The following is a 22,655-nucleotide window of genomic DNA, read 5'->3' on the forward strand; positions in this document are numbered from 1 at the left end:
ATTCCATTTTCTATGCTAAGTAGATGGGATCCACCACTGACACTTTCCAAACACTGGAAGAATTTTCCAAGGAATAAAAAATTCTCTAGACATCTGGGTTTCTGGCCTTCATTTCAGATAGATCATTCGCATATCATTAAGAGTCCTAAGCATAAATAGGATGCAAATGAGATTGGTTGAGACAAATCAATGCAACTTTAAAACTCAGGAAAGCAAAAAGTAAGATTCCTGCTAACGTATAAATATAACATTTTACTCAGTATAGTTTTCCATTTCTTCAGCATATTCTTAACATCTGACTTTTTGGCATTTTTCTGTTCCTCTTTCAGTTCTCTGCAGAAAAAGTGCATCAGCCCTGTAGCTCAGTACATTTTTGTAGAGATGTTTCATTTGCATATATATAGTTGCATATATATGTGATGTAAACATATATGCATATATATTAGGCATGTATTCACTGAGATAAGCATACTATTTTGTTAAATAAGTAACTCTTCCTGGCCTTCACATTTTCTTCCCTTTTCTCTTTTCCATCATTATCATCACCTCATTTAATACATGCCCCAATCATGCCATCATTTGCTTAAAATCTTTACCATTTAACTAAGTTTAATTGTAGATCTTTCATGAAAACTATTTGATGTTCCAGAGTAATTTAAAGGAAAGAAAATAAGGACTAGTATGTCTTAAATTGGGTTGCCTTAATGTAAGTAAATATGGTAGAAAGCCACTGTAATTGGTACGATTACCGAATAGTCTCATTTATATTATAAATTCAAATGTACCTTAAGCTTAATAAAGTAGTTTCTTTTAAAAAAGATCCTCATCAGAATACACAATTGCTTTTCCTTGGATGTCAAAATTTCAGGCATGAGTAAGATGGAGGATGGTTTTGTTTTTTCCCCCTCCCCCAAGTTTTCTAAAATAAGCATGAATAACTTTTATAATTAGAAACACACCAATAAATGCTATTATTTGGAAAGAATATTTTGGATTCATTGAAGCCCGCAGATACTTCAGCTTTACCCTAATTTACTTTTATACTTCAGGAATTTGCCTAACTGCTTTCATTGTGGTGGACAATTTCTTTTAAAAAAATTCAATGATTTCATTTGTTTTCATGATTTTCTAATTAGGTATCTTGAAATAGTCTTGATTTCTAAATCTCTTTGATGTTGGGATAAATTGAATCCTTAGAAGTATACAATTAGCAAAATTCAATCTCTTTTGGATGTGGCCTTTTAAACAGGCAATCACCAAATTTACAATGTGGGGCTTGTGAAAATGTCTCATTATCTAGGATTATCATAATCCTGGAAATGACAAATTTTAAAATTTGTAGATTCATTTTAAGACCACAGAGAAGGCTAAAAGAAAGAGACTATATTTATTGTGACCAGGTGTTCCTGGCCCACTATCTTTAATAGCTGAGACCACATTGCTCTGTCCCCAGAGCTCTGTTCAGGAAGGCATAAAAGGTATGAGAGCCTGGTAAAATCTTCACCTTCACTGCTCAAAGTGTACCTCATTCTAAGGGTAGAACTTACCAGCTTCCAACTCAAGGTGAGAAGCGCTGTGATTTTTAAAAAACAGATGTCAAAGTCAGTAAACTTAATCTATGTCTAACAACACATTATCCCATTGAACCAAAAGGAGTTTAAGGACCTGAACTCATTAAAAGAAATACAAAAGTGAAAAAAAAAAAAAAACCACAAAAGGAGGAGGAATGATAGAACTGGCCAATTCTAGGCTAGCCTGAGTGGACTCCTCATAGAATTTCCATTTCTATGTTCAATGTTAATGATACAATCATTAACACTGGAATATAACAGAGGTTAATTTTCTTCTTCAAGGAGAAATCTTTTCCAATGCTTTTTTCCATTAATGACTTTTTAAATAGAGATTGAATCAATCTTTAAAGATACGTTACTTGAAGCAGCAAAAAGGCCACATGATGGGAGCACTGACACACGAGCCGTTGGCTTCCCTCCCGGGTTCTCTAACAAAGGTGCTGTCAAGCGAGGCTCATGCTAGGTCCACCCTGTGTTCTGCTTTGCGTAGACTAAGATGAGAATGGGGAGGAAGCATCGTGATAAAGGTTGGTACTACTCTGGTGCCAGACTGTGTGTGTTCAAATCCCAGCTCTCCTACTTACCAGCTTGTGACCTTGGGAGACTTAGTTCCTTCTGTCTCTATTTTCTTGTCTGTAGATGAGAGTAATAATAAGAATATATCACACAGCTATTACAAAGTGTCAATGAAGTCAATTTATATAAAGTGCTCTCTCTCTCTTTAAGATATATATATCTTAAAGCAGTGCTGGATACACAGTAAATTGTAACTATTAATTATATTCATAAATACAATCTGTGCAAAGACACAAATGAGAGGATAACAAAGAATAATTGCCAACTAGTATAAAGAAAATTGTAGAAAAAAATTACATTCATGGTTCTAAGTTAAGAGGTTCTAAGTTTTAGACGTTTTTTGTTTTTTGTTTTTTTTTCCTCTTCCATCTGGGTAAGTTTCCAGGATATCTGAATAGAGACTCTTATTATCTTCCAAACTCTCCCAAGGACGAAAACAACCTCCTCCAAAGCTAGGATAACATTTTTAAGAAAGAGCAGACACTTGTGAAACATTTTCACCTATGAAAGTAATGGCCAAGACTTGTTCTCAGTTTCACTTAGAACTCATTGTGTTAAGAAGTAAACCACCCTGGAATCAAACATCAATTGCTGCCTGGTCCAAAATATTTTTTAAGCACAGACCACCAGTAGAAAATGTCACAGAAGAATATAAAGGCTATCTAATGACTAGGAAGCACAATGACAAGAGTCTAATTCAACAGATTTCTCAGAGGCCTTTCCAACAGCCATTATAGCAGTCAAAAGAAGGGAAAGGTAACAGTGGATTATTACCTTTCACTCAACACTTCTCCCGGGGCCAAGAATTTTTTAAATGTCACAGGAATATAATTCACATGCTTCACAGATTGTGAACAATTTCTCTCTAAACCTTCAGCCTGTATCCAGGAGCACCCAAGCTCAATATAATCTAAGCACGATAGCAACTGGCCAACACAACATGTGTCCTGCCATTCCAACGCCCCAGGTATAGAGGAGAGGACTCCATGTGGCATTTGCCTACAGAGGCAGAAAAGCAAATGCTGCTGAGAATGGTACAACCTGAACACATTGAGGCTCTGTCAAAACATTAAAAGATCTGGGAGCCATCACACACAGTGAGGGCAACGAGAAGTTCCCCTGACGGGTCCCCTGATGGGAGAAGAGGAAATACACTCCAGGGGATTGCAGTGCCAATTATTCACAGTCATAAACTCAGGATCAGCCAAGATCACCTCGTTGCAGTCTTTCAAGGCAAGAGTTTAAAGAAGTAAAGAAGTAGCACTGATTACTAACATTATTGAAACCTCCCTGTACACCAGGCACTATGCTGAAGGTTTTATTACAAATATTACCTAGTTTAATCCCAAGAAACCTATGTGATGTTTAAGAAAACTGAAGCACATGAAGCTTAAATGTTTACCTAGTGTCACATGTTGGTAACTGGGACATTACATAATCAAAGCTCAGTGTGTGTTTGGATTTATTTCCTTGAATAAATAAATAAATAAATGCTTTTTAAATTAGAAATTTAGTCCCCTAGCACATAAATTCACTAAGTATTTTATATATATCTACAATTAAAAGAGGTAAAGATCTTAAAATTTACTACAACGATAGCTCAATACAATGGAGAAGTGTTAACTGCATAGTGTAACAAGACAGTAATCATCAAACACCTTCCACTTCCTATAATTATTTCTGCTGTTACTGAATTTCCTATTAACACGTTTTAACTGGCTTTTAACCATTCTGAATAACTATTACCATGATTGCTATTTTGTTTTGAGCCAGCAGTGTATTAGTCTCTAAACAAATGGTAGCAACTCTTTCATAGTAGCAACTACATAGCAGTTCAAATTTTCACTTGTTCATTTATTCATTTAAAAAATATTCATGGACTATCTAGGAAATATCAGGCACTGGAAAGATGGTGATAAGAACATAGTCCCACTTTCAGAACATTACAGTCTAGCAAGGAAGCCTAATGATGAACTAATAATTGCTCTGAGTTAATTAATTACAACTGAGATTTATGGCACCAAGAAGACATATATCATACATAAAAATATAAAAGAGATATCCGCCCAGTTTGAAAAAGTCAAAGGAGATGTCACTGACATGATGTTTAAGCTGAACCTGAATGGAAAATGAATGGACATTTGCTGGGAGGAGGAAAGGGGATAAGTAAATATTCTAGGCAGAGGGAGTAGTATGTACAAAGACCCTGGGGCAGGAACGAGCTGCAAGCAGTATGGGTATCAGTTCTAATTATTAAATTGTCAACTCTTCTTTGGTTGGTTTGGTTCTTCTAGAAACTGCCATGTAAGCTGAACACTAGAAAATAAATACTGAAAGATAGATTAAAGAAAGATATTCAAACCTGGAACAATCACCCCATTTGCTGAGTTGTAGGAAAAGTCTTTGAAATTATTCCCTCTAGAAGCAATCTCTGAAATGTTCATGAGTCGACCATGAGGTTTTTGTTAGGCTTTCTTGCCCCTCTGCCACCATACAGAAAGAGAAGGCAGAGGGAGAAACTACGAAAGAGAAAGAATTTTACAGTTTACGACATAAAAATGAATCTCTTCCAAAATACTCATGTGATAATTATTCAGGTCTTCCAGCAAAGCAAAACAGGGTAGTAGCCAGCTAACTGCATTTCCATTTTCCCCCTACACACTTCCTTCTCTGAATACCTCCACCCATCTTTAACTTAGACTTAAGAATCTGCCAAAGTAAACAGAGATCCCTTAAAAAGAGAAGAAAAAGTGGGGGGGGGGGCCGCTAGAAAGGGTAAGAAAGGGTAAAGAAAACCCTCCACCACTGCTTGCACTTTAGGATTCACATGGCAAAGTTATCTGAATGCCACCCTGACTCCTGTAGCTTTTCAAAACACACAACCACCCCATCACTCAGCTTAAGTGGCACAAAAAGCATCCCCACCAACTGATTGTATTCAAAGTGTGTGGTCCAGTAAATCAATCCACTTGGAGGACAAAGCCTACAGGTCTTCTGTGCAAGTTTATTTGGTTTCCTTACTTATTGTTTTCTCCAGGTAATGCCTGCAACCTAAGTAGCATCAGGAAAGTAAGCAGCCTTGATGAGGTACAGGAAACATAAGAGGAAAGAGGAAACTGAGGGAGGAGCTGGACACTGTGTGCAGAAGCCTGTGCCTCCTGGCCCTCTCGGAGGACTTATCGGAGCCTCCTGATGTTAGGGTGCGCTTGCAAAGTAGGGACCGTGTGGCAAAAAGCCAAGAAATATTAAATTTTTGCATAGAAATTATTATAAACCACAGGCCAGTCAGCACTTTCCTAATTTTGAACCTCCAGAAACATTACTGATAAAACAGTCCTACTCTGGCCTGGATGCGGGGCAAAGTGCCTCCCAGCACACAAGGGCTTTCAACAGACTCCAGCCTTTTTCAAGAGGCCAGGTGGAGATTTAATCTTGCCCACTCTCCAGCCAGAGTCACTCACCCTCACCATTTAAGACTGGCTTTTCAAAGTGAATTCTGAAAAAATCAGGAACTATTGAAGCTTATCCCTCCTTCTGTTTTGAGTTTTAAAGCAATTTGATTGTTTTAACCAAACCAAAAAAAAAAAAGTATTCACTTCAGCAAAATAAATAAATATTACCTGAAAGGAAACACACACACACACATGCTTGTACATGCCTTCTTTAGACTTCCTCTGTCAATAGCTCTTAAAGCAGGAAAAGTGGAACCTCAATCGTCAAACTGCTCATTTTCATGTTGTCCTCTTAGTTTTCATAAGAGCAAACAACTGTGTTCTCCAACAGCAGAAAACACCATTTTTGAGGGGAATGGTGCAAGACAAAAAAAAAAAAAAAGGAATGGTAGAGAAAAAAAATTTTAAACCATATTGACATTGGGAGCAGTAGAATATTCTAGAATACTGACCCTGTTACATTTCTACATTTATACTGTGTTTCTTGCACTTTCTCTCTCTCCACAATATTTCGTTCTCTTCAAATGCCCTGTACAAGGCAGGACAAAGAGGACGAAGCAAAGCAGGGTTAGGTGAGGAACAAGTTGACAAAAAACACAGATTCAATGATCTTTCCAATCTTAGGACAATCTTAGGACTACTGTCCTAAAGAAAGATGAAAATCATCAAAGTATATTATATGTACATATGAAGCTGTCGAAAGGAAGCCTTCTATTCTGTGTACAGCTAATATGCTAAAAAACAAATTAATAAAATTTTAATTAAAAAAATTTTTAATCCATTCCTTTGTTGGGTCTTCTTAAATGCAAGTGCTTTCCTCCTGTGAATATTACACAGATATTCACACAACTCTCATAAAGCGTAATTATTTCATTGTGCAATTAAAACCTTGTACCCTGTTAGTACCTCAACTTAGTACCCTGTCCCTTTCCCCAACCTGTTTACTCCTTGAAAGGGACCATCACTGAACCACAGCTCTATTTTTACTGCTAAAGTTAAGCTGGCCTCAGCAACACAGGGCAATTTGAACTGACAAGGAATTCAAACTAAGCAGGATAAGAAGAGGTGCTTGGAAACTAATGACTTAGCTTTTGAATTCTGTTCCCAGGCTGTACTCCCGGGGGTATCAAACTTCTAGGACACTTAATATGCTGGTAAAGGTGTACTACCTCAGCAGTAGACTGTTTACTAGATAGGGAATAAAAGAAAAACAATTTTCTTTGCAAGCATAGAGAATGCAAAGGTATATTTTAAAATAATGTTTCATTGAGATGGAGAACAGCATTTTTTTCCCAAGGAGAACTGTTTTCGGCACCACAAAATTAAAGGATTTTGTAGCCCTGTCTTCTTTTCGTCTTTCCCAGAGGAGGAAATTGCAAAGGCCAGCCCTTGAAAAATAATATAGTAAAATCTAACTTTATTCCCCTAATCTCTTAATAATGCTGCAGCTGGCCATGATCTATTTAGCATAACACGAAAATAATGTATTTGTACCAAGCAGATTTGAAATGCTTTAAAATAGTGAAAGCTATTTACTTGATTGATTAAGTTAAAGTGTTTACATAAAAGTGTCATATTTTGACATCAGTCATACAACACCACATCTGGTACTTCTAATTAAATTGTGTGAAAAAGACTACATTTTTTATTCAGTCACAACAATATGGCTAATGGGAAGTACAAACGTATTCATCATGCCCAGAGCCCAGGATCTGCAGTTATGGCATGTGGCTGCTAAAATCCCCAGATTTGGATTTTGCAAAGCTTTCATAGCCTCCAACACATGTTTTGCCTGAACAAAGACTGAGGAACAGAGCCCCACCTCTGTGAGTCAATGGTTATTATTTTTCCTATTTTGATTTAAACCTCTCTAAGCACCATCAGTGAGCTAAAATGTAATGAGAATTAGAATAAAGTTGTCTTAAGGAATGAGTGCTCAGAGCCCAGGTATGGTGCTTTGTTTTGTTAAGTTTTATTTCTGCAAATTAGGAAATAAACTCAAGAAACCTTAATGGGGGTACAGGGGAGTGAGACCCTATTATTCATTCAGAGTAGGAGCTCATTTGTATCTTCCTTCCAGTAAAAAATAATAAAACTCATACATGCCTTACAAATGGCCTGCTCCTTGCTGAAGCACTTGATTTAAACCACTGATATTTTTTCCTTCCAAAATTAAGATGAAATATTTTTACGTATAGCAACCAAAGGACAAAATGGCTTGGCTTGTTAAGGCATACTTAACTTCACTTTTAATATAGACAAATAATACTTCAAAATCCTCTTTTTGTTTTTTTAAGTTAAATTATGTCCATCCCATGTGCAGATTCAGTTTACTGACTGAGTACACAGGCAGGTCTAGCCTCTCTGGGAACCATCCATTTGCTTCAGAAGGTAGAGGAGACACTGCTGTATTTTCTTAAAGAGATTCCTGGCATTTTTTTCCTCCTTCTTTTCAGCTTAAAGACTACCTTGAGAAATGTTGCCCAGCAGTAAAAGAAAAATGAGTTCAAGCTTCAAAATCAGGAAATTTGGGTAGTAAAATGTATGTTATAAAGTTAATGCTGAGCGAAAAATAAATCGAGCTCTTTTAAATGGGTTAAGTGTCAGCCATGAAAAGCAAAGACCATCCGACTTCTTATAGAATTATTCACCCTTCCTCAGGCAAATGCTGCCTCCAAAAGGCCCTTAAATTGCAAGAGGCTATGTCAGCCCAAGATGGTAAAGTGTTTGAACACACATATGGGGTATGCACTTATTTACCATGTACTACGTTCAATTTAAAGAAAATAAACGTGAAGGCAGGAACCGTGAACAAATAGAGAGCACGGTTTTCCATAATTGCAAAGAGACTTAGGTAATGCTCTATGCGGTGTTTGATTTAAAATGTTAAAATATTAACAGAAGTTTTCTATAGCAGAGTGTTCCTATCACAGTGAAATGACTCATAAGAATGCTAAATTCAAACCAGATGGGCACAAACATTAACTGAAAAAAAAAATCAGATATTTAGAGGTCAGCATGGGTCTTCATAAAAATGAAGACCTTGTCTGAGTTAGTGAAAAATGAACTTTCAGTGATAAAAAAGAAAACAAAAGAAAATATTAGTGACTTATTTTAATTATACAAGCCACTGTCAATTAGAAGAGCTAACATTTACAAAACTTTATATTGCCATTTTAATTTGAAAAAGATGACTATGGTAATCGCAAGGCTCCAGATAAACAGGGACTTCAATGTTCTCAACCAGAGTCAGGGACCCACTGATTCAGCTGCGTGCATGTGCCATGCTTCCAGTCTGCAAGAATCTCCTTGCTTCCCACGGAGAAGTGCCCTCATTGAAGATTTGTGTGGTATAGAAACCGCCAACCGTCAATCCCCGGCATGATGCCAGCCCCTGCTCTTCTTTCAACAGACCACAGAGGAAAATTCTCATTGCTGGGTCAGACACCCAACCAAACCTCCGCTCTCTTGTTAAAAATATGTTTCCTCGAATTTCCCTTTTTTTGTTTGTTCCTCCCAAGCCTTTTTTTTTTTATATATACCACTTGCAGATTGTCTGCAACATGTGCTGTGTTTAAATGTGTACATACCCTACAAGAAGAAAAATATGTGGTCTTAGAATTAATATTGTTTTTGACTTATTAGGGAAATTCCAGTTGTGTTTAACTTGGACTGTGGGATCCAGGGACTTTACAGAGAAGAGAAACGAATGTGTTTTGAGCAAAAAATGTGTATGGGGAGTTCCCTACTGTTTTGTTGCTGGAATCTTGGACAACACAGGGAGAAATGACAAGCACATAATTCAGTCTGGCAGCCACAGCACTCAGCGCTGTAAGCTTGTCAGTCCTTACTAGCTAAGGAAGGGCTGGCCTGCTTTGGGCAAGGATGAGAGACCTCCCAGGAACAAGTAGGTACTTCAGGAAATGGTGTTTCTCATTCAGTAGGTGGCCTCTCCTCTCCAGGTTCCTGTGAATCGGTGCCCTGCATGGTGTTGGGGGGCACTGGGCTGCGCTGAGCTGTTTATCTTTCAGATGAAACTTAAAACCACAGACCTAACCATTTGTGGTCACCAGAGATCTTATGGCAGACTTTCTAAGAGCAGTTGTGTTAACTCCAGAATCCTGGCCCCAGTCCAACTCAAGTAATTACATTCTGCCTCCCTAAAACTCCCCCTGCAGTTTCAATTGAATCTGATAGTCTCAACCCTCGTCCCTGGCGGGGACAGGCCTAGTGGTCAGTACTGCCTGAGTATGAGAGCAGCCTGCAATCAGTGAGTTCCTGGTCCTCACCTAGGTGTTCCATACTTAATACCTTAATGTTTATAAAAGCATGTGAAGAATCTTGGTTTCTTTCTTTCTTTCTTCCTTTGTTTCTCTCTCTCTCTCTCTCTCTCTTATATCAGTATCAAACTCACAACCTCACTCTTGCCAGTCAGGCGTTGCACTGCTGATGAGCTATATTGCCAACCCATGGTCTTGGTTTTTAAAGGTGCTCACAATATGTAAAGTGGCAGGATATCCACATGTTCATTTGCGTACATCCAGTGTGATTTTAGACTATTGTAATAGAAGTTAAACTGAGGACAAAGGCAGTGGAGATAGAGTCTCACTGCCTTCTGACATAGAAATTGTCCGAAGTAGGGTGTTCAACTCAAGAAATGCATTTAAAAGAGACACCTAATCTAAGCAAAGCATGTTCTCTGTGGCCACTAGAATGAGACAGAGTTAGAAATGATGCCATATGAAGGATGCTTACAGGATCTTAGGGGCATCCTGCAAAGAAGGAAAGAAGGAAGGAAGGAAGGAGGGAGGGAGGGAGGAGGAAAGGGGGAAGAAAGCAAATGCAAGAAAGGAAAGGAGAGATAAAGAAAGAAGGAGGAAGACAAGGAGAGAAATCAAGCAAACAAGCAGGCAAGCAAGTAAAATTTGAGTCATAAACATACTTTATAACCTCTACAGCAGAACCAGCCCCAGTGGTTAGAAGTTACAGAGAAGTACAGAGAATCCTTTTCTCTCAGCTTTGGCCAAGAAACTATTTGCTTACCACCTTAGTGCATCGATTCAACTCATCCATTCACCAAAACTAAGTACAAGTCTATCATCAGAAGAAATGCATTCTGCCCCGCACCCACTCAGGTTTTGCTGCCTGTAGCACCAATGTAGCCCTTACTACTGGCTCTCAGTGGATCCCTCATTCATTCTGAATGTCTTAGTTCATAAGCTTTACCAGAGCAGGATCTGTGCACTGTATTTCTCAGTATTGGCAGTACTGCTTAAGCAAAGTTGACTCCACCCAGTACTTTGAAACAGCTATTTATTAATTATGTGTGCTGAGCATGCAAAGAGAAATAAGACAAACCTAGCATCACAGTGATTTTGATTGTATGTCACAAAGTATAAAGCATACAGTAAATATTCCTTACCCTAATTCTTGGGACCAGAAGTATTTCAGATTTCAGGGGGGGAGGGGTTCTACCAAATTTTGAAATATTTGCGTATCTTGGGGATGGACCCCAAGGCTGAATGCAAAATTCTTTGCTTCTTACGTATCTATATATGTAGCCTGAGAGAAATTTTGTACAACTTTTTAAATAATTTTATGCGTGACATAAAGTTTATGTACATTAAAACATCAGATTTAGATCATCATTTTTGTGCTTAAAAAGTTTTGAATTTTGGAGAATTCTGGATTCAGATTTTCAAATTAAGGACTCTCAACCTGTAATATATAAATTTTTAAAAAGAAAAGAAAGGAACCCACCAAATTTGAAAGTTTATGCAAAAACTTTATGAAGAAAGAATATTTTTTAATAGGCCATATTATAAAGGGGAGAGATTTAAGAAAAAGAATCTTAAAAACAAAGGCTTGGAAGTAGGAATACATGGAGTAATTTCTAAGAAATATGTAAGGACATGTCTTAAAGTATATAGTTAAGATGAGGATTGGAAAGGTCAGTTGGAAATATGTTTTGGAGCATTCTGACACATTACTGCTTAACTCAGCAAATAACAGTTGGCCATTGAAAGTTTTATCTTTGAAAGGAAATGTGCTAAGAAGAGACTTATGCTATGGGATGTTGGTATAGCAGGGCTGTATTAGATGGATTGGACAGGTGAAGGCTGGAGTCCAGGTCAGTGCAATCGAAAGGCCAACCTGGGAGTGTGCCACACTGCCGAAGATGGGGTCACTGCTGTTTCGATGTTGTGAGTGACACCATGCTGCATCTCCAACTTGTCTGGCCCTTACTGCTTTCGCCTGCTATCTAGCTATCCTTTTTTTTTTTTTTTTTTTTTTTTTTTTGTCTTTTTCCTTTTTATCGGTACCGGGGATTGAACTCACGACCGCCTGCTTGCAAGGCAGGTGCTTATGCTGCTGAGCTAAATCCCCAGCCCTATCTATCTATCCTTGATCCCACAAGTTAACAATGGGACATACCCAGTGGAGGAGGTTAAGGATTATAAGACTCAACCCCACTAAGTCTTGAAAATCTGTTTCTTTCTCTGCCTTTATACCTGGAGCAGAAGCTCAGATTAATTGCTGAGAGATTCCACCCAAATAAGGGTGAAGTAGGGTAGGCCTGGCCCTGATGGAACTGGGTTCACGGCTCAGTTCTGAGCCTTAGCTCCAAGGTGCTGGGAATGTTCACTTCTCTTTCCTGTGTGGAAGACCCCAGCTGTGAGACATTCCTCAGGACCTCTTCCTCAGGGAATCTGGTGAGAAAGGAAGGTGATTAGCAGGCCCTCGGAGACTGCAGCAGCCTAGAATACACGAGGAATTACAAATCACTGCGTGGTAGGGGATACCATTTTCTTCATTCCGTGCTTCTCTTGGCCCCAGAGACTTTTTTCATTGCAAATAGTACAGTCTACACATCCCAAAGGATAAGTATGAATATTCCTCTTTACTGTATTTGAGGAGACCATAGTGTATTGTGTCTTAAATATAAAGCCCAACATTTTACTAGTCTCACAGTCTTTATATTTCACCTCCAACACTGAGGGAAAATGGTGAGTATAATATTTTTAAAGCTTAAATAAAATCAACACATTTTCTACCTTTTTTGGCATAAATTGTGACTTGTTCCAACAATTTGACAAACTGCTGTTCCTAAATCCTGGGAATGCATTTTTGCAGCTCCCTTGTTTGGAGGAGATTATAGACAGTCTCAGGATACAGTTTGACTGTTTTATCAAGATAAGAGAGGGCTGATGACATAGAATCAGGGTGTTTCCAGGAGTGTTCAGGACCAGGAGGGAAAAAAATTCCAGAGTTGTAATCAATCTTATTCCAGTACTCACACATGCCCAGGGTAAGCCTCTTTTTAGAAAGTTACCAGAAGTTTGAGTGATTCTTTTAGTCTAATATCTTCACATTACAGTTGAGGAACATGAAAGAAATTTTCTTAAGTTTAATTACAAGAAATACATTTGTAGGGACAGGTTGGTTATACAATGACTTCTATAGTCTTAAAGGTTGATTCACCAAACCTATGTTTTATTGATCTAATTACAAATTCTAATGCAAAGGAGGATCAGTATGTAAATATTCTTTCCTTTCCTGGATCCTTGAACATGCAAAAGCAGTCAGTGATAACAAAAGGAGAAAAATATTAGAATGTCTAAGCTATTTTTTTTTTTTTTGTCTTTTTCCTTTTTATCGGTACCGGGGATTGAACTCACAACTGCCTGCTTATAAGGCAGGCACTTATGCTGCTGAGCTAAATCCCCAGCCCCTAGAATGTCTAAGCTATTTGTCTTGTCCTACTCCAGCCTCTCCGCATGCCCCATGAGACTGTTGTTATACCTTTGAAAACATGAAAGTAAGATGTATCTGGCTTTTCAGTCCAATTTCACAATCTAGCTTGTTCCGTGTGAATTTCCAACAAATCCTGCATTTAAATGCTGGGCTTTCAACTGTAGGTTCTGCATTATGAATGGCACATGGTTTATCACTCTGTACTGATAATCCCTCTCATTTCTTCCAATCTCTGTATCACCAAACCATCCTCCAAACACAGTGATCCACAAATCAGATCTCCGGATGAGCAACACGTGAATCGAGAGGAAGTCATTCAATGTTATCTTCCCCCCTTTAGTTCAAAGCTCTGCTTTTGTTTATTTGATCATGAAAATATTTTTCTTGCTTAAAAATAGAGGTGTAGGGCCTGCCTTGCAAGCAGGCAGTCGTGAGTTCGATCCCCGGTACCGATAAAAAAGAAAAAGACAAAAAAAAAAAAAAAAAAAAAATAGAGGTGTAACAGTATTTCTTTCGAAGAACAACTAGTATGTCTTCTGAAATTTTTGAAAAAGAAATTCAACTCAGAAATTCTGTGCTTGACCGGGAGACAATTTTACTTTTTAATTGAGAATTGAGAGAAATAACGAGGAAAGCAAGAATCTCTTCTATAGACGAGGTGGTATATACACTCCAATGCACTCTGTATGAATACATAATTTCTTACTGTTTTAACAAATGCTGGTTATGTAATATGGACTGGACACCATCAAACTTGCAATTTAGCCTACAACTAAGATCTGAAATAAACAAAGATTTGTATACCTTAATCACTAGAAGTATGAATGTAGTGTAAAAAGTGTTCACTTTCACTCAGTGATACAAATCACTAGTTAGCCTTTAAAAAAGAATAAAAAGACATTAATTTTATTGTGAAGCTATATGTAAGGATACCAGATGCAAGGAAGAGCAACAGAAAGCTTCACATGAACTTGAAATAAGGTTTCAAGCTTTTCTTCCCACATACTATGTATCCGGCCACAAACATAAACCCTGTTCTCCCACATCATCTTGGGATTATAGTGGCAAGAAAGCATGAAACAAGATCTTACTTCAAGATCTCTTTGTGTCCCAGCTAACACATGGTAAGAGACCATTTACTGAAAATTCAATCAACTATCATTGTGATATATAGGTATATATTTCTAAAATATAAAATAAAAAATTTTTATTATGTTTTACTTGGATTTTCTGAAAAAATAGATTTTAATGTTTGTACTCTCTTTATTATTATAATTGCCTTGATTATAAATAACATTTTTCTTGGAAAAATCTTAGAGGAGTAGAAAAAGTTAAAATGAAACTCCAGCTATTTAATTTAGTTACCTAATCACATGTAAGGCTTCTAACAGACGAAAATAAAAACCATACATTGTTTTTGGAATTGGTTCTGCTATTTGATGACACTGTGATTCACTTTGAGGAATTTATCCTACATATATGCCCACATGAGTGTGCAAAACACACATACATGGATGTTCATTGACATTGTAACAAAGACACATATGAAAAAAGAAACCAAGTCTCCTTTGACAGACTTGGGAAAGTGAATCATGATACATTCATAAAATGGAAAATCAACAGTTGTTTAACAGTTGTTAAACAGAGATTTAAATGATTTAGGTCACTGTGGGCAGATAGGGAATGTCATAGCACGGAGAGTCTTTCGATTCCAAGTTTAATATTCAATACACTATGTTGTTCATTGTAGTAAGAGATTCATCAGGGACACAGAAGTTGTTTTATGTCATCCACATGGGAAGGGCTTTAATAATGGGAAGTAGAGGCTTATACAACTAATGGCGGGGCATGGGAAAGAAACTCAGTGAAGTTGTCACAGTAATCTTGCTCGGCAGCTCTCTGTTGCTGATTTCCAAGGTCTCTTCTGGGGGGACCACCTGAATTGACTCAGCCTGTACTGAAGCAAATGACTCAAAAAGGCACCAAGAATGACAGTACAGGCAGCAAGCAGCAATTCACTGGGCACCAGGCACGAGCAGCAGCAGCTATGGACATTCATGAGCCCAGTACCTACACGTCTGCCTGAAACCACCTCTGAAAAGTAGTAGTCTCCTCTCATCCTTCCTCCAGATCTTTCTCTCTGGCCTTACACTGACCATCTGAAGTCCAGAATCAAGTGGAAAGGAGGATTCTGGGAAATGTGATCTGGTGGAGACTGCGGAATGATGGCAAAGAGGTCTGGATTTGACCACAGAGAGCACACCACTCTGTAATTTTCAATAGGAATTAGGAAGTGGCCACAGGTATATTTAAAATATGGATTTATAATAAAAGAGATTTAATTTATATTTAACTTGTCTAACACAGTTTTTATGAGGTGCACCATTTCTCTTTTGAAGGTAGGTGTCATATTTCATATTGAGCACTGAGAAGTCCAAAACATCTGAGCTTCAAAAATTAGGCTGCCCATTTTTTTTAGAGTTCCTGCAATAGATGAAAGAATCTACAGGAAAATCAACCCTTTATTTTGTATGCTAATAGCATTAGTTAATATTTAACTTTGCCTAGTGCTCGTATTAAATTTAATAATGATGTTTCTTGTGATCCCTGAGATAACAGGATTAGCTTCAGTTCATAGAAGACAGAAATCAAGAGCAAAAATTTCCTTAAGGCCACACTGTAGCTGTTTTATGGATCATTTACTTGAACTGCTGTTCATTCTAAAATCCACGCTTTAGGCCACAGGTGGTGGCATAGGCCTATAATCCCAGCACTCAGGAGGCTGAGGCAGAAGGATCCCTGTGAATCTGAGGCCAGCCTGTCCTACACAGTGAATTCAAGGCCAGCCTGAATTGCATAGTGAGATGCTGTCTCAAAAAGACTAAATAAATAAATACAATCCATGCTCTAAACAATGTGACCGAAGGAAAAATTAGAGTGAATCCAAACCTCAAAACTTGCAGTATTCCTGAAATACAATTTGGGACATTGCTGTAGAGGGAGACAAATAGCTTATGTATGAGTTGATATAAATACTTAATAAATCTCATGTTTAAATTAAAATGTTGAATGCTTTAAAATCCTTTATACGATATTTAAGCTGTTGTTATTTAGGCATTTATTATGCCAGCAGTACCAAGTCACCTTATCTATACACAAAAATAAAATCACAGTGCAGACAAAACTTTTTTCTTAGAACACAATAAACAATGCCTCTAAATATCTTGAGTATATGCTATAACAAGATGTGTCCCAAAAGACAAAAAAAACCTTTCACAGTGAAGCGGGAGTTCTCACTCTGCGAGTCAGGCATTTTCATCTCTGCCCAGAGTTTCTGCCACCTCTGTGTTTGCAATAAGGTTGTGCAGCCTTGCTTGGCTGAGACTGGAAGCAAAGGAGCCGCTGTTGTGCTCTCTGCACCAGGCCCACAAGCATTCCATAGGGATGCCCTTCACTGCATCTTATTAGTGATAATGGCTATGAGTTAACTGAGTCAAAGATAATCAAAACTATTAAAATGTGATAAACTTGGATTTCAAGATAGCACCAAGAGAGGATTTCAGGAAATTCTGTGGGGTTAATAGCTATGCTAGTAATAGTCTGCCTCACCAGGCCTGCTGGAACACACCTGTAAGCCAGCACTCTGAGAGACCGGGGCAGGAGGGCTGCTGTTCAACCCCAGCCTAGTAACTTACCCTAGTCTCAAAGTAAAATTATTGTTTAACAGGGGAGAAGCACTGGGAGTATATCACAGGGCAAAGGCCCTGGATTCTATTCATAGAGCATGAGAGAGAGAGAGAGAGAGAGAGAGAGAGAGAGAGAGAGAGAGAGACAGAGAGAGAGAGAGAGAGAGAGAGACAGAGAGAGAGAGAGAGAGAGACAGAGAGAGAGACAGAGAGAGAGACAGAGAGAGAGACAGAGAGAGACAGAGAAGGAAGGAAGGAATTTTTTTTTTCTGCCTTTTTGAGACAGGGCCTCTCTACACAGTTCAGGTTGGCCTTAGGCTCACTTTGTAGCCCGAGCTGGTCTTGAACTTGCAACAATTCTCCTGCCTCAGCCTCCTGAGTGCTGAGATTATAGGCGTGTGCCACCATGCCCAGTTTGGAAGGAAAGAAGGAAAAAAGGAGAGAGAAGGAGAGAGAGACAGACAAACAGACAAGGAGACAGATGGAAAGAAAGAAAGAAGGAAGGAGAAAGAAACAAAGAAAGAGGAAGGAAGGCAAGATGAAGCTCCAGCTCCTTGGTTTCCCACGGGCTAAATGGATTTAAGTGAAAAGCTGAGCCTTCTAGACACCACTTCAGACCTCTGATCACACCCTGTATCCCACCTCGCCCTTGAAAACATTCTAGAATCTGGCCCCAGTGTACCTGCACGATGTTCTTCCTTGTCTTGGACTTTGTCCTGTGGTCCTTTTTCTCTGAAAGGAAGTGTGAAGGCATTAAATAAATGCAAAGTTACAAAAAGACTAAAATTTACTTAAGTTAGCTTAAGAAAATAGAAGATGTTTGTTTAATGGAGACTATTCTATCATTAGCCAGTTAGATCCAGAGACTCTGATGATACCACTGAGATCTGCTCTCTCTTTATGTTGACAGTGCATTATCTTAACTTTCATGTAACTTTGCCCTCATGTTGGCAAGACAGCTGTGGATTCCGGGCAGACAGGCCATATTGACAACCTCAGTGGAAAGGAAGACTATTTTCTTAGAGCTATTTTGTCAAACATTCTGAAATTGCTGGGCATAGTGATACATGTCTGTAATTCCAGCACTCAGAGACACTGAGGCAGGAGTGCTGGGCAATTTAGCAAGATTCTGTCCTAAAATAAAAAGACATGGAATGTAATTCAGTGAGAAGGTTCTAGGTTCAGTCACTAACAGCACACACACACACACACACACACACACACACACACACACACACACATTCTGAAATTAAGGTTTATGGATCTGATTATGTTCCCTGCCCCTACCTAAATCATTCAGTATGACCAAAGAAATGCGGTGTTCTGCTCAGTTAGACCTGGGCCACTTGCCCACTTCTGAAGCTAGGAGCGCAGTCCACTCTCCACAAACTAAGTGGGTAAAAAATAGAGATAGGAAAGTAGAGAGTTGTTATCAGGAAAAAAGGGAAAGGAAGTTGGATGAGGTAAAACAAAAGCAAATGTGCACTACAGAGATAGAGTCTTCCTTTTCCCAGAAGCCAAAAGTCTCATGATGGAGATATACACATGAACACGTAACTACCAATCTTGTGACCCTGCAGTTTTCAATTATTTCCCAAGTAACTACATCTGTGCAATTACTATTGTCAAGAGTATATTTTACTTCACTGCTATTTTTATAAATTGCTGCTGGTTTGAGGCAGAAATACTAAAATTCAGTCCTTTGTGTCCAATTCAATAACAAGAAATTCTTATAATTTGGGGGGGAAATGTACATAATCCTAAACTTGAAGGCCATTTTTTGTAACTTTATTCCTAATAGTGAAAATCCTAGTGATAAATAACATTTTGTATTCCATCTTTTTAAAGTTATATAATATATTTCTATATTTTTACAAAAACATTCCAGTGATCTGGTTGAGTAATTGCCTATTCCATTGAATAAATCTCTTGTGAATTTTTAAACTATTTTCCTATTGTGAGGCATGTAGGTGGTTTCCAAATATTTACAGCTATTTGTTCTCTTATACAATCTACTATAATAAACATTTGTGCATATGTGGTTTTTTTTTTTCTTAAAGAATTGTTTCCTTAAATTACAGTTCCTAGACTAGGATTACTGAAATAAAAAGTTAAAGCATATGAAGAGACATAAAAACACAGACTGTGAAATCAGATATCTCTGAGTTTAAATCCCAACTCTATCACTACCATGTGACCTGAGACATATCACCCACCCAGCTTTTCTGGCTTCTCATTTCCTAGTTATAAAATAGGAATAAAGACATCTATTATCTGAGGGTTATGGAGAGAATCATATGGAATATTTTATGTAAAATATGTATCATAGTGTGTGACACATAGTAAATACCTCCAAAATTACAGATAACATTAGATTTATACTCTTATTCATCACTTTTTTTTCCAGAAGTAGAGACTGAAACCTCCTTTTTTTGAGATAGAGTCATGCTAAGTCTCCCAAGGTGGCCCAGACTTACGATTTTCCTGCCTTAGCCTTCCAAGTAGCTAAGATTACAAGCATGCCCTACTGTGCCCAATGTCCTATGACTCTTGATGATATAGTGTTATATTTCTTTCCTAGAAAATTTTACCAATCTGCACAGAAATCTGTCTAGTTTTATTATGTTTGTAAAATATATTTGTCAGTCTTAGTTTGCCATTTTAAAATTGCATTGCAAAGTTATTTTAAGTAGTTTTCTCACTAGTTAAACAAGTAACACTTGCCCATGTGCTTCAACACCAAATTGCTCTGAACTAAAAGGACACTATCCTCTCAAACCTCAATAAGTGAGCCACTTAATGACTAAGATTTTCTAAAGTAGTGGGGGAGACAATGTACCTTATCAATAACAGTGATGTTTCACGACAACATTTTTTTATCTGAGGATCGTATCTTTGGGGATCATCCAGAATTGCAAAAGATATAGTTCGATTAAAGCTCTCAAATGACTTAATTCAAGTAGTTAAGTCAGTAATCTAGATAAATATATATACATTTAATTATATCAATGATCTAACATATTAATGTCCATGACTTTTCATCATTCTTGTTTTTCTATCTGTGAAAATGAAGTTGAACAAGTTATAAGATTAGAAGACAGAAACAAGATATAGGATAAATATATATGGAATAGCTCCCTCTTCAAAGGAGACCTCTGTCCGGAGCCGCTTCCGTCCCACGGAATGGAGCACACGAACACTTAGCCTCTGCAAGCACCTTTATTGACTGGGCAGCAACCTCAATACATGTCCGTCCTCGACGGCTTCTTCCGTGTTGTGCGTCGGGCACTTCCTATACTTGGGCTTATATAGCTAATGTTATCCAATCATGGGATTACACGTGGGGACAGGCGATTGGGTGGCAACAAGGAAGCAATCAATCATTACCATATATGGCGGGGACAGTAAGCCGAGCAAGAACCAGGAAGCAGGATGTGTGCGCCATCTTGGGCACACGATGGGCGGGGGAGCAGCGGAGGCGGCAGGCGGGTGCCATCTTATGAATATGCTCTCATGAATAACATGGCAGGCTCCCAACAGACCTCAACAATATATTTCTTTGCTCTACTTCTCAGCAGTAAAGAGACTCATTTACCTTCTGCTTGTGTTGCTATCTAGTTCTTACAAGTGATCAGGAACTGGGATGATGGAGAGGATGCTAATGTGGTGCCATGATGGAGAGAATTGTTTTAACACCTATATGAACTATATGATTGACTTCCCCACTTCTGACCTATCTCATGCTAGGAATGGACTAACACCACACATGATGCAGGCAGTGGTTGGGGCCCAGGTAGGACACAGGGGAGAGTTCTATAAATGTGAAAAACTCAGTGGAGCCCAGCATAGTAGTAGGGCTTTGGTTAAAGGTAGCAATTACCTATATTCTCTCTGAAAGCCTTACAAAGAAACAGTAAAGAAAAAATGTAAACATGTCCCCATAAATGTAAAGAGGAAGAGAAAAATTGTAACAAAATTTTGGAAGCTAAAAAAATTGATAGAAAAATGGAAGTGAAATTATCACATTTGGGAACTAAATCTTAAACCTATATTGAAGAATGCTGAGAAGCAAGCTGAATTACACTGAGGCCCCATAGAAAGCACAAATAAGGGAGGGTAACATTTCTGGAAATGGAAGGATCTGTAGAAGTCTGGATAAGAAGCAGTCAATCCCTTACCAGATTCTCCTGTTCCACGCCATATAGTTAATCAACCATCCTTCTTCCACCCCAGCAGAAAACAAAGGCTCAACCATTAGTAAAACAAAGTCACTAGACAGAATGAAACCAGGCCCAGTTGGCAGCAAGGTTACCATATGGGAACATAAAGTTCCATAAGAAGTGACACTATTCATTTTAAGAACGTACATCTCCCGCTGACATTCCAGAACTCTGATATTCAGGAAAAGTCTTTCTGTAGGTCATGTGATTAGCCTAAGGGAAATAAATTGGCTCAGCCAAGTAACAGTCCTCATACTCCAAACCCCTCTTACATGCACCTCAGCTTTTTAAAATTCAAATATTACATATGAGTAGATAATAAGGATCACTAAACCACTGAAATAACTCCTGCAATATATACTACAGGGCCTCAATCAAAGAGAAGAATACATGTAGAAGAAAGAAAGCTGTAGAAAAATGTGTCAAGCTGCCAGTGGTATCCTAAAAAAGGTAAAGCACTCATGGCACAAAAATAGGAATCTTTAAAAAAAATAAAAAGCATTTCCAGACACATGTTGAGGAAGAGAGAAAGATCTTCCATATTTAAATATATAATAGTAGAAATAAATACTGAACTCAACAAATTCATTATGTTTTTAAAAAGTATCTGTTACTAACAAACATTACTGCTTATCATAACTGTTAGATTGTGAAACACTTTTGGCCCTGAATCAAGGCCGGCAGCTTCCTGATGATGTTGGTTTCAAGCAGGAGTCTTTCTATGGTCTGTTGGCCACTTTAGGACTTGGACAGTGAAATGGTCAATTCATTAAAAAGAAACAGCTTGAAGCAACAGCACCACCCCCACCTCCCTCCACCCACCGTGAGCAGCTGTGAGCGTGGCAGGCTCTAGTGGCCCAGGTCGGGAGTCAGCATTTACTGGGACCTGAGCCATGCTGGGACCTGAAGTGCGGGGAAACCAAGCAACCCCTCCCCGCTGCCTGTTTTGTTTTGTTGAACTTTAATATACTTGAAAGTATGGACAGCTATTTTGAAGAGAATGAGAGACTCTACGACAGCCATTAGTGACTTCCCTACTGTCTACTTTTGAAGACTTAAAACACCTTCCTCATTCTGTTCGGGTCAGTTTTATACTATGTTGCTTTGTATGAATTCTCTATATGGAAAGACGTGGACAACTACTTGGAAGAAAACAAGAGACAATATGATAGTGAAGATCTCAGATCGTCTAGCTTTAAAATTTATATCTCTTACATTGCTTTCTTATGTCCTATTTTGTTCTGTTTTGTTGTGTTTAATTTTATCCCCTTTAAAATAAAAATTAAAATTAAAAAAAGAATGTGTAACACTTTAAAACATTTCTTAATCAATCCGATCATTCTGTGATACTAAGCAGTAAGAGTTGGCATGGAAAAATGTTCAATGATTATCAAT

The 22,655-nt window shown here is 38.1% G+C and overlaps 1 pseudogene; it reads left to right on the forward strand.

The window, feature by feature from the left end:
* Positions 1–21,920: 21,920 nt before the first annotated feature.
* LOC111753327 (small nucleolar RNA SNORA2/SNORA34 family) lies at positions 21,921–22,045 on the forward strand (annotated as a pseudogene).
* The last annotated feature ends 610 nt before the right edge of the window (positions 22,046–22,655 follow it).

Source organism: Cavia porcellus, unplaced genomic scaffold, assembly GCF_034190915.1.
Source record: "Cavia porcellus strain 051 isolate PalLab524CR breed Dunkin Hartley unplaced genomic scaffold, mCavPor4.1 scaffold_8, whole genome shotgun sequence".
NCBI lineage: Eukaryota > Metazoa > Chordata > Mammalia > Rodentia > Caviidae > Cavia > Cavia porcellus.